Source organism: Salvelinus alpinus, chromosome 4, assembly GCF_045679555.1.
Source record: "Salvelinus alpinus chromosome 4, SLU_Salpinus.1, whole genome shotgun sequence".
In the NCBI taxonomy this organism is placed as follows: domain Eukaryota; kingdom Metazoa; phylum Chordata; class Actinopteri; order Salmoniformes; family Salmonidae; genus Salvelinus; species Salvelinus alpinus.
The window spans coordinates 45,258,104-45,271,521 of NC_092089.1; the positions used below are offsets into that span (position 1 = coordinate 45,258,104).

Below are 13,418 nucleotides of genomic sequence, written 5' to 3' on the forward strand. Positions count from 1 at the left end.
AGAAAGGGACTTATTGGTAGATGGGTAACAATAAAAATGCAGACACTGAATATCCCCTTTGATCATGTTTAAGTTATTAATTACACTTTGGATGGTGTATCAATACACCCAGTCACTACAAAGATACAGGCATCCTTCCTAACTCAGTTTCCGGAGAGGAAGGAAACCACTCAGAGATTTCACCATGAGGCCAATGCTGACTTTAAAACAGTTAGTTTTCTCCTGTCATAGCCATTAAACTCTAAGGATGGATCAAAAACATAGTTACTCCACAATACTAACCTAAATGACAGAGTGAAAAGAAGGAAGCCTGTATAGAACAAACATTCCATAACATGTATCCTGTTTGCAATAAGGCACTAAAGTAGAACTGCAAAAAATGTCCTGAATACAATGCATTATGTTTGGGGCAAATCCAACACAACACGTCAGCGAATACCACTCTTCATATATTTAAGCATGGTGGTGGCTGCATCATGTTATGGGTATGCTTGTCATTGACAACGACTAAGGAGTTTTTTTTAGGATAAAAAGAAACGGAATAGAGCCAACCAGGCCATTTCCTAGAGGAAAACCTGGTTCAGTCTGCTTTCCAACAGACATTGGGAGACACATTCACCTTTCAGCAGAACAATAACCTAAAACACATGGACAAATATACACTGGAGTTGCTTACCAAGACGACATTGAATGCTCCTTTGTGGCCTAGTTACCGTTGACTTAAAAATGTCTTGAAAATCTATGGCAAGTCGTGAAAATTGCTGTCTAGCAATGATCAACAACAAATCCAGGTGTGCAAATCTCTTAGAGACTTACCCAGAAAGACTCACAGCTGTAATCGCTGCGAAAGGTGATTCTAACATGTATTGACTCAGAGGGTTGAATACTTCTTTAAATCAAGATTGTGTTTTATTTTTGATACATTTCATACAAATATGACACATTTTGCATCGTCCCCTTACATTGTTAGTTTACCTTTCTTTTGTCTGTCAAGTCCGTGGGGTTGTTCCTGAGGGCCAATAGTGTTTTACATTAGGCTAACTGTTAAAAAAGGTTTTACATTAGGCCGCTAACATATTACAAGTGTCATAATTTGGGACATGTAGCCTATTTGAATCATTATGGAGCACAGACCATACATAGTGTCCTGTGAGGAACAAATGGCTCAGATCAGCTTGGCAATGGTTGACAATAACCAGAACCTCTCCCACCTGCAACGGGGAAGAGGGAACTGCTGGGTTGACAATTAAAATGTAGTTAGTTGATTAAATAAATAACAGTCATTAGATTAATGAAAGCAAAGTCACGACAATAGCAATCTAAACCTGGAGCACGGTTCATGACGACGGGAGCGTTGTCATCACAGTTCCGGGATTAGTGAGGATTATTAAGGTATATTGATAGGACTGCTGTTCAACCCCTATTGTACCCTTTTCTCACCTTCCAATATTTCATGAATTGAACATTGAAACATTCATGATGAATCAAACCGCTGTTGACTACAATGCTTTCCACAGTTGTGTCAAGTCGGCTGGTAGTGGATCTCTACTCTGAATAGATCATTCCTTCTCATCCCACAGATGCTCTATTGGATTGAGATCTGGTGACTGGGCGGCCATTGCAGTAAACTGAATTGACCGTCATGCTCTTGGAACCATTCCTGAACAAGCCTTGTGGCATGAGGCATTAACGTGCTGGGAAAAAATGAACGGATGCACCTGATTGGCAATGACGTTCAGATATCCTGTGGCTCAACTTTTATCAAGTGGCCCAATACGTGCCATGAAAACACACCTCACATCACACCACCACCCTGCAATGTTGACACTGCATGATGGATGCATGTACTCATGTGGTTCTCCATAACCTAGTCCTCCTGTCAGCGTGAAACAGCAGGAACCGGGATTCATCAGACCAGGCAATGTTTTTCTGATTTCTCCATTTAGCCCACTTTGTTTTTGCTGAAAGAAGTGGAACTCCGTAAGGTCATCGACCTCATTCGTGTCAAGGTACAATGAGTTGTGCATTCTTTTATAGGTCTTTGGGCACCAATGTTGTACTGGACTGTTAGTTGACTAGCTGTAGCCCATCTGTTGCTCTGCAAATTTTGTGTCAGCCTCCTTTGTTGAAGTAGATTTAACAGATGACATAAATAAAGGATCATAGCTTTCAACTGGATTCACTGGTCAGTCTGTCACAGAAAGAGCATGTACACATGTACAATGTTTTGTACACTCAGTGTATGTTCTAGTGAGTCTGTCTAGAAATTTGTAATTAAAAAGTTAAAGTACTTAAAGGGATGATTTTAGATAAATGTACTGAAAACGCTATTGAATGAAAACTCCACAAGAAAATCTGTTGGCCAGCAAGTGGGAGGGTTTGAATTAAATGTATTCAGCGCCTGCAAGGGAATCACACCTGATAAGCCCGTTACGCACCTGCATAAGATAAGTCTGAATACCAACTACTGAGAAGTGCCTAGGAAAGGCGTGCGTAAAAAAGGCGAACATTTCCTAAGTCTGAATCGGGCCCTAATGCATAAGGATTACATGTATTTTGTGGCATGAATGATGGATTTTTGTTGATGTTATTCTCCTACTTACTCTGCCTATTTCCCAATCTCTCTCGCTCTCCCTCTTTTGCTAATGTCCTCCTCTCACACATTTTCTCTCTGCGGAACAGATCTTTCCTGCATGCTAAGAAATTGTGGGTCGATTTCCAAGAATAACAAGCTCCAATACGCACCCACATTTAAATTCCTGGAATGTGGTTAGTATATTTGGTTTTGTACTTTAATTGTAGCCTAAAAATAAAAACATATTTTGAAATCATGCAGGAACTAGATGGTTTTCAGCTATAGTGAAATCCATTGCATGATCACAAAAACGGTGCGCCTCCAGACACAAAATCAACTTAATAAACCCATTATAAGGTTTTTGGATACAGCTAAGCAAAAACACCAGCAAATCCAAAGTAAACATTCAGTGAAGTGAAGGGACGGATTGCTTCAGTTTCAACATGGGCAGCTAATCAATGAGGCTGGATGGAGGGAGGCTACCCTCATTATGAAGTGATTAAGAGATAATTTGGAAACAAAAACCACTGCACCTTTAGCCCCTCTAGGACTGCGCCAATCAATGTGTGTGCGGCCGGCAGCAATTTACAGGAGGGCTTGTTTCGTTAACTTGCATTGTATGAGAAGATGAGCAGTAGAGGAACAAGATTGTGGCAAAATATATATTGCTTCCTGCATTAAGAAGCCAATGGGGAAATGTTTTGATTCAAGTTTACTGATACCTATTGGTACTGTATGTATATAATAGTATCTCAAGGCCTGAATATTGCATATAGGCCTTTGTGTTTGTTATGGTTCATTGGGGGCTCTGGGGGATTGTGGGTGTTGCAGTTAAAATGTGAGTTTAAAAAAGGCAACGGTCTTAGTCATCGCTCAGTAATCCTCAGTGATGAGACTCAATGTGCAAATGAAGAAGTAGCTACCTCCTCAGATGAAATATGCATGAAAGGGAAAAAACGTTTCATCTCAACAGGATGTATTTCTTGCCCAAAACCCTTCTCCCTTACCAGCCCCGAGGGTACTGAGCACAAACTTCCCATCACACTAATCAAACAGCCGTGTGTGTGTGTGGCCAATCTCTTTTGAGGAAGACAAAAGGTAGTGAAATCTAAAAGGATTACTCAAATGCAGATTGAAGCACCTTCCCAAATCACCCAATTACAAACAAACATAGACAAGCCACTCAGACAGCAGGATTTACATACTAATATAACACAAATAAAGTAGGATGAAAACATGTTCACATACAAAGACTTTAAGGGTTGGGAAACGTTTACTGACCTGAATACATAAACATGATACTATCTGCTGACACAGGTTGTATTGCCCTCTGTAATTGCTGGAACCCTTCCACTTCAGTTCATGGCGCTTAACGAGACAGTTACCCAGCATTCTCGGCCCGTGGCTGCTGCGGGTTAGCTGGAGCAGCCTAAGACCATGTTTGACAAGGGGTTAACACTGCTGACAAACGCTTTATAAAACCACAAGAAGACAGCCAGTCTGGAAAGGAGGACTGAGGCCTGTCACTTGTCCAGAGTGTGGTCTGCAACAGCTGAATTTTTTTTCCATTCTACCCTTTGGTTGAACTCTGCTCTTTTTCCTCCCAAATTCACGCACTCATCAGCTCTGGGATAATTACCCGTACTGTGCTAACCGCGGCGGTGTGACAGGAGGGCAGCCATCACTCGCCTGTTTTTAGAATCAGAGCTAATTACTGCCCTGTCAAGGACTCTATTTAAATGACTGCTACTGATGGGGGTAATAGGATAAAAGTGTCAATATTGAACACAGTCAATTAAATCAGACATTTATTTTGGGCACCAAGGTCCTGGTGTGCTGAAATGAACACAGTTATACAGAAAAACAAATGAAAAGATGTGATATTCAAACCAATACTAGAAAATCCAACAAATCATGAAAAATCTATGATGACCAAATACAGTGAAGCTTAGCAATGTAATGAGGACTCAGTAAAACAAGTTTCTGCATTGTGAAGAGCAAACAGCTAAAATACAGTGAAGTACATTCCCCCTACTGGTCCCGGACAATGATTGAAGACCCCCTTCAGCTGCCATGGCAAAGCCACGAGGCTTTCCTCAACCCACCATTTTTAATGCAACATGTTAAATGTGATTTTCTCCCACTGTCCATTGGAGGGGCCAGACCTGAAGGCCAAGGCCTGGTGGTCTCAGCAGATAGCAGGGACAGGCCTGTCCCGTGTCAGCCTTGTGTTATGGATGATGGGGAGGCTCTGGGGCTGACAGGTAATAATTCACTCCCCAGGGTTCAGGAACCTGTCGCTGAACCGAGGCAGGCAGACAGGGAGGGTGGAAGACTGCACGGCCTTGCAAAACCCTCCTTGCCCCCCCCTTTCCACTCCCCCCTAAGCCAGATATGGGGTCCCCATTGGCTGCCCAGTTGCCATGGGTAACAAACTACCATCAATATGAAATATGAGGTGCCACAGTCCAGTGCTTCACTCCGGTGCAGGGCCAAACAAAGTCCCATATGCTGGGGGTGGGAGGCGAAGATTAACTGTTGCTTCTTCAAGCCAAATACAGTCACACTGCCCATTTTTTAAACTCCAGCAGCCCTCCAGTGCCATAGGAAGTACTTCAGAGTCACCTCAGACAGATGGTTACTGTCAATACTCCACACTTACAATGTTTTTAAAAAAGATACTATATACGTCATATTGATCTCAAAATGGAAGTTATCAACACAGACGGGGCAGATTGCAGTAATTCAACCACTGCAATTGATATGTGCCATGGCGTCTGGGCTCTATCAGGATCCTAACCGAAACCATTCAATATATTATTATGGATAGTATAATGGTACCACAGTCTTCTGCGGAAGACAGTTGACTCAAAAGACAGTTGCTTCTCTAAACAGTACAGTAACTTGAGTCTGGGCCAGTTCTGAAACCAGTTCTCCAACTGTTGGAACAGTTGGCAGCAGAGTTGGATGAAGGAATATCTGCATCACAGGGGTGACCGTGGGCTGGGAGGTATAGGCTGTACTGTACGTCCCACAGGACCATAGTTCTGGGCCCCTGGGACAGAGACTATTTCTGCCCTCATTACCCCGCAGACCATTAAGGAGACACAGCCATCCACACATCACAGCCCAGCACAGCCCTGCAGCAGACCTCCCGTCATTTAATACAAAAACTACAGCGCCATCGGAAATAGGAAATAAAATTACACCGTGGTCTAAATGCACCATTAGCCATGCTAACCGAGCGCCGGCTCTTTCAGGGCTGAAATGAGAGCCGGACAACATGCAATTTGGGAGCCGACGGAGAGGGAGCGGGCTGCTGACACTCGCCTCTCTCAGCTCCAGTCATTTACAGCCATCACCCACCAGCCTGCAAGACCTGAGTTACTTATTGAATGGGGTTGGGTAATAAGAAAGCGGATATGTGTGTTTCTGGAGGTAGGAAATGAGAAAGAGAGAGAGGGCAAAAGAGAGTGAGCAAGGTAAAAAAAAGAGTTCAGAGAGGGAATACTGGTTGGGTGGGAGTTACAACTAATATAAACATATTATTCAAAAATGATCAATCCATAAAAAGCAACAAACCAGTAGGATATTCCAACTCGTGTTGAAGGGAAGCAATATCACCACTTGTTGATTAGGCTATGACATCTAAACCACCTAATGTATAACAGGATTGTCATTTTCTCTGACAGAGTAGCTTAGCCCTGACGACAAGCACCAGTGAAAAACTATGATGCCAACTGCAACTTTGGTTTCCTTTTTAACATGTAAAAGATGGGGGTGAATATTGTTTTTAATAAAATATCTGCAGCAAGAAACATTTAAAAAGGAGAAAAACAACCGTGTGTGTACTGTAAGATAATGATACCCTAGAGCTGGTGAGATTTGCACCAAATTAACATGAATATTTACATTTCTTCTAAAACTTTGGAATATAGACGCAGTTATCACACATCCACATCACCAAAACTATTATGGATAGGAAACACAGCGGCAACAAAGATGTGTCTTTATGTTAGTTGTGCAGGCTGCCAGTGGCGGCATGCCCATAGGGGGCACAAAGGCACGTGCCCCCTCAGATGTCGTGTTGTGAGATGTTTCAGATGTTAAATTAATTAGTCATCTTAATTTTTAAGCCCATGTTTTATCAGAATTATTTATAAAAAGATCTGTCAGCAGTATTTTGCAGAGGGGACACACTGACTGGACTAGGCAAAGAGTACCCCCCCCCCCCCCCACCCCTCCCTAGTAAGTGGTCCCTTCCCAAGTGCACAGAGAAAAGAAAGGCAGGCCACTATACACTATACTATATATATATTTTCAGGCTATAAATATGTGCACAAACTCAAAAAACATAAAACAATTTAAGAATCAACTTAAATCAGCCTAAACATACAAAGGCATCATCATTTGTTTCATTGCATTAGGACAGATAACTAGCTGGTCACAGGCTGCAGTTGTTGTGGAAAATTCAAAGACATCCACAACTAAAATCACCCAATGCGCATTTTAATTAAGCAGCTGTCAAAATGACAAGACATTGCTCTATAATATAAAGATGGTGAACCAAGTAAGGTAAATCTAGGCCTACAACAACAAGTTTGTCACTCCACACAAAGGACTGCGAATCTGTGAAATTACCCAACTCGATACATCTTGGCGCACGCAGCTATGCATTTCAACTTACTCTTTAACTGGCAACAATTTTCTACAAACGCGATCTTGTATTCACTTTGTTCAAATGACCCAGTGAGATTATATAACAGTGTTTGAAAGACATGTATGGTTGCAGGTCTATTATATAGACCATTAAAGTCTCGTTTTAATTTATGTAAACTATAGCCTATACAAATACAAACAGACGTCTGTCTGCACAACGACAAAACACAGTCATATAGCCTATCCAAAAACGAAGACTATTCCTAGTAAACTATTTTTGCCATATTTATTTGCTGACAAAAGCTCTTTTCGCGTGCATTTAGTTGAAAAAGATGATCGAGCTGTAGCCGATGGTTTAGGACACGGTTTCCCAATTTCGGTCTTGGGGCCCTTCCTGGGTACACGTTTTGGTTTTGCCCTAGCACGAAACAGCTGATTCAAATAACTAACTCCTTCAGTAGCCGACTGTCTCCGTGGCTGCACCTACATTTAACTTGCGCATTCGGAGTATTTTGTGGTGCCACAAGTTTGCCCCAGTATCTACATAGAGGACATTGGGCTATTTAAAACAAAACGATGTCGTATTCTGGTTCTAAGTATGTACTTATAGGAAGTCCTACCATTCATAACATGTTTGGCCAGTTTATGCCACCTAACTTACCCGTTTTGGTTTTTGCCCTAGCACTACACAGCGGAATCAAATAATCAACGCTTGATAAAGAGAAAGTGCCGTAGTATAATTCTTACCTTTTTCTTTCGTTTTGGCTATCTTGTTTCGTTGTCAATAATTTGATTCTAGCAGGACAGAGATCAGTGTTACAGAAGCGTAAAGACAGGATTAGTTATTTTTTCCAAAAAGGCTTGTATTCCCAGAGCGCGAAAGCTGCGAAAGAGCGCCTCTTGTCATGACAGAGACCCACGCACGCTCGAGCTGGACTGCAATCACAACATACTTCACCCAGCGAAGAGCAGCATTGGATAATACACGCCCTAGTGTGTTGAATTGGCAGGCAGTCGGTCCAATGACAGGGGGAGGGATAGTACCAGACCTCGTTTGAGACGGGGTTTAATTTAAAAAAATTTAACCTTGTTTGAGACGTGTTTTGTTCAAACCTTTTCATTTGACTCCTCCCTCAACATCTCACTTTTGTCCAGTTGTTGGATGCCTACACATCTGGATCCTTGCAACCCGAGCCTGCAGCCAGTCTCTCCGCCAATGAGATTTCAGACAAGGGCATTTAAATTGTTATATCATTAACCTTCTTTCTGAGGCTGGTTACTTTGCTCCACATATAAGATAACTGAACAAAATACATTCATTCTGTCAACAAGTTTCTCTGTTGTCTTCAGTTATTAATAGTGGTCCAAATATTAAATTGCATGGACCTAACTTACTCCATGTTTTGCTTGTACCTCCCTGTAATTACATACATCATGCCATTATAATAGCATTTTCAGTTTTCACATAAAATAGTGTCCTTTGTACTGTAATAATGGTTAAACAATAAAACTGTTCTTCAGATTGTCAAAGAAAAAAAACAGCGGACTTAGTATAGGCTGCACAGAGGCAATAGTCTATGCATTTCATTTCTGTTTTCAGTAGGGCTTTTAGGTTCAAAATGTATGCAGCCTAGAGTACAGTATGTCAAGGTGCTACCGGTAAGTAGATTTGTCCTGTCTATGTTGACAGGCAGGGAATTAGGCAGGATGAAGACAGAGAGCATAATGAGGGAACCAGTAGGGTTAATTGGTGAAGGTACAGTAGTTATACTGTATGAAGCTATTGCTCCCATACTGGGAGATTCTAATGAGATATCTGCATAGGAGAGCCTTGCTGATCATTATAAATGATCCAACTGCAAATCACTGTCTAGTGGAGATAGTAATCATGTAGATAGACATGATTAAATAGCTAGTTATCTGTAATTTTCAATCATTTTTCTTGCAGAAATATTCCGTCACATCCTGTCTTTTAAATAAAAATATATATTTTTATCTACCACAGATGTTAGTTGTTAATGTCAGCTGTTAATGAGCTGTTAATGATGTCAGCTGTTAATGAGATTGTATTTTTTTATAGCTTCTTGGTTATACAAATAACAGATTAACTTTAGTTTTATTTTGATGGTTTGTATTCACTCTTAACATGCTTAGTCATGAACATTCCATTGGGTTCAGGACGGCTGGAACCACAGACAAATAGCTGATCATTTTTGGTGAGTTTAGGGTCAATGCTGATCGATTTACTCCAGTCATTTCTCTTGGCAGTGAAATAGTCTGTGAGCCCGGCCATTGTGGTAAGGTGCCTTCAGGAGTAAGGAGAGGACAGGCTCCCAAGTCCACGATCTGAGTGGACACCCTAAATCTCAGTAGGCATGTGTTCAGTGTCAACTTTGCCAGTAGGGTTTTACTGGTTTTGGCAGTCTGAAATAAAATAGCTGTTCCACTTCGTTTTCTCGTTTTTAAGTTCAATAGAGCACCAGCTGAGTTTCATAATAATGTGTAATACACACATCCCAAATATCTTCAGAGCAGGACAAAATGTACATGACAAATAAAAAATGATTACCTGCTCACTGGCACAGTTCTCAACCCAAACCAACTCACTTTCTTGCGGGAGTAGGCAACACATTCTGGGTAAGATTATTAGAGAACTAGGTTAAAGATATCCAATCAATAATATCATGCTATCTTGCCACACCATGGGGCTTGCAGAAAACCGACACACTGTACTTTTCCTATGCCAGCAGGCAAAATAAAATAAACTAAATGCCAAGGGGCACTGGCTGTTATCAAAAAGACAAGCATTCTTAAATTGACCCAGCAACATATTGACTATTTTTTTCCCACAATTGAATTGCAGTGAGCCAATGGGTGCTAAGTAAGGAGAAAGCATGTGAGCCCATCAGCACAATAGCTTAATTCATATAGACTTGTGAGTCCATGGGAATAACTAGAGGACTCTTGTCCCCATGCGATGTATCCATATTACCATGAGGCTCTTTCAGAGGGTTGAGAAAGCGAATGGCATTGAAAGTAAAAGTAAAAGGTAAAGCATCTTGAATAATGCTGTTAGTGATACTCCGAAAGGACACTGTGTTTGCATGCTGTCAGGACTGAACACCTAAGGTTCTTCAAATCTGCCAAGGAACAACGCCATTCGAGTGCCAACTCTGTCATTAACAGGAAATGGGTGTAATGCCAGCTAGTTTATACTGTCCAGAGCATATGAGAGCACTCCGAATGGACTGGGATTCTTCTCCCTCTACCTCTCCCTCTGCCGCTTCCTGTCAACACCTTCAGTGCCTGGCCTCAAACAGCTTACTGCTTGTCTGGGTCTGTCACAAGACATAATCTCCACGCTGTTTACACACACTAAAACATATACAGTGGGGGAAAAAAGTATTTGATCCCCTGCTGATTTTGTACGTTTGCCCACTGACAAAGAAATGATCAGTCTATAATTTTAATGGTAGGTTTATTTGAACAGTGAGAGACAGAATATCAACAAAAAAATCCAGAAAAACGCATGTCAAAAATGTTATGAATTGATTTGCATTTTAATGAGGGAAATAAGTATTTGACCCCTCTGCAAAACATGACTTAGTACTTGGTGGCAAAATCCTTGTTGGCAATCACAGAGGTCAGACGTTTCTTGTAGTTGGCCACCAGGTTTGCACACATCTCAGGAGGGATTTTGTCCCACTCCTCTTTGCAGATCTTCTTCAAGTCATTAAGGTTTCGAGGCTGACGTTTGGCAACTCGAACCTTCAGCTCCCTCCACAGATTTTCTATGGGATTAAGGTCTGGAGACTGGCTAGGCCACTCCAGGACCTTAATGTGCTTCTTCTTGAGCCACTCCTTTGTTGCCTTGGCCGTGTGTTTTGGGTCATTGTCATGCTGGGATACCCATCCACGACCCATTTTCAATACCCTGGCTGAGGGAAGGAGGTTTTCACCCAAGATTTGACGGTACATGGCCCCGTCCATCGTCCCTTTGATGCGGTGAAGTTGTCCTGTCCCTTTAGCAGAAAAACACCCCCAAAGCATAATGTTTCCACCTCCATGTTTGACGGTGGGGATGGTTTCTTGGGGTCATAGGCAGCATTCCTCCTCCTCCAAACACGGCAAGTTGGGTTGATGCCAAAGAACTCCATGTTGGTCTCATCTGACCACAACACGTTCACCCAGTTGTCCTCTGAATCATTCAGATGTTCATTGGCAAACTTCAGACGGGCATGTATATGTGCTTTCTTGAGCAGGGGGACCTTGCGGGCGCTGCAGGATTTCAGTCCTTCACGGCATAGTGTGTTACCAATTGTTTTCTTGATGACTATGGTCCCAGCTGCCTTGAGATCATTGACAAGATCCTCCTGTGTAGTTCTGGGCTGATTCCTCACCGTTCTCATGATCATTGCAACTCCACGAGGTGAGATCTTGCATGGAGCCCCAGGCTGAGGGAGATTGACAGTTCTTTTGTGTTTCTTCCATTTGCGAATAATCACAGAAACTGTTGTCACCTTCTCACCAAGCTGCTTGGCGATGGTCTTGTAGCCCATTCCAGCCTTGTGTAGGTCTACAATCTTGTCCCTGACATCCTTGGAGAGCTCTTTGGTCTTGGCCATGGTGGAGAGTTTGGAATCTGATTGATTGATTGCTTCTGTGGACAGGTATCTTTTATACAGGTAAGAAACTGAGATTAGGAGCACTCCCTTTAAGAGTGTGCTCCTAATCTCCGTTCGTTACCTGTATGAAAGACACCTGGGAGCCAGAAATCTTTTTGATTGAGAAGGGGTCAAATACTTATTTCCCTCATTAAAATGCAAATCAATTTATAACATTTTTGACATGCATTTTTCTGGATATTTTTGTTGTTATTCTGTCTCTCACTGTTCAAATAAACCTACCATTAAAATTATAGACCGATAATTTCTTTGTCAGTGGGCAAACGTACAAAATCAGCAGGGGATCAAATACTTTTTTCCCTCACTGTAGACACATGAACTACTACACGTGAACATGTATGTTTTTAATTTATACATAGGAAAATATGCTCATGCATGCCGGCACACACATACAGAGTATATATAATTGATCCTGTTAACACAGGATATACCCTGTTTATAACACATGACAGGAACATACACACACTCCAATCAATCCTTCTGTGGATCCATCATGTGCTCACCCTTCCAGGAGCCTGGTTGCAGTGAACAGCAAAGTGACATTGTTGTCAGAGTAGGGAGTGAAAACAAGGGGAAAAGACTATCTGCCAGGCTTTTCTTTTCTCGTTTGTGTCCAATCACCAGAAAAGAGCCAAAACGTATACTATAGTGCTTAACAGGACAGTAAAATGATACAATTCAAGCACTCAAGAGAACATCCCTGGTCATCCCTACTGCCTCTGATCTGGCGGACTCACTAAACACAAAATGCTTCGATTGTGAATGAAGTCTGAGTGTTGGAGTGTGCCCCAGGCTGTCTGTAAATAGATTTAAAAAACATGAAAATTGTGCCGCCTGGTTTGCTTAAAGATGGACCACAGAGTTTCTAAACCCAGAGACGCAACATGGCGAGACTTCCGGGAATGCTTGCGAAGCAGACCAAGCAGACCAGGCCGGGGTTTGGGGTTTTGAGAAGTCAGTGAGAGAAGTGAAAAATTCTTTGTTGGCTATTTATTATCTCGAAATCTAAAGTCACAACCTAGTTTGTCTTAAGTAGTTGAACATGATTTTACTTCAACCTCGCGAAAGTGACAAACTGACAGGTCAAAACAAACTTCATATCGAGGGAGTGCCTTTGATTTGACGGCCTTCACATGCGCAGTTCGATGCGAGACGACTATTAGACCCAATGACTTGTTTCTGAGCATGTTTTAGCCTGTATTCATACTGTACTGTTTTTGGATGCACTATGTAGAAATCGCTCTGCCATTTCCTGGTTGCTAAAATTGTAATATTGTTTATCATTTCAGTTTATGTGACAAAACAAGCAGTCATCATAGACTGTAGAGAATCATTGTACCATCTAAACCACTGTGAAATATATTTTCCCTTACCAAAAATATTGTATTTTCAGCTGTTTGAAGCTGGTGTACAAAAAACTGAAAGTAAAAGATGCAAAAAGGAAACTTATGAACGATATGGTAAGCATAGAAATAGCGCACATAGAACAGATCTACCGC

General features: G+C 41.7%; 1 protein-coding gene across 4 annotated transcripts in view; it reads right to left on the minus strand.

Annotated features, from left to right (window-relative positions):
* The window catches only part of LOC139573692 (semaphorin-6D-like), a 122,379-nt gene extending 114,130 nt beyond the window's left edge, over window positions 1-8,249 (minus strand). For 3 of the 4 annotated variants that reach the window (XM_071397446.1, XM_071397448.1, XM_071397445.1), the window contains exon 1: window positions 7,982-8,248. The gene's annotated coding sequence lies outside the window, so the exon portion shown is untranslated. Of the gene's footprint in view, window positions 1-7,981 lie in introns of all 4 variants that reach the window. The other variant, XM_071397447.1, reaches the window with a different exon arrangement.
* Between the last annotated feature and the right edge of the window lie 5,169 nt (window positions 8,250-13,418).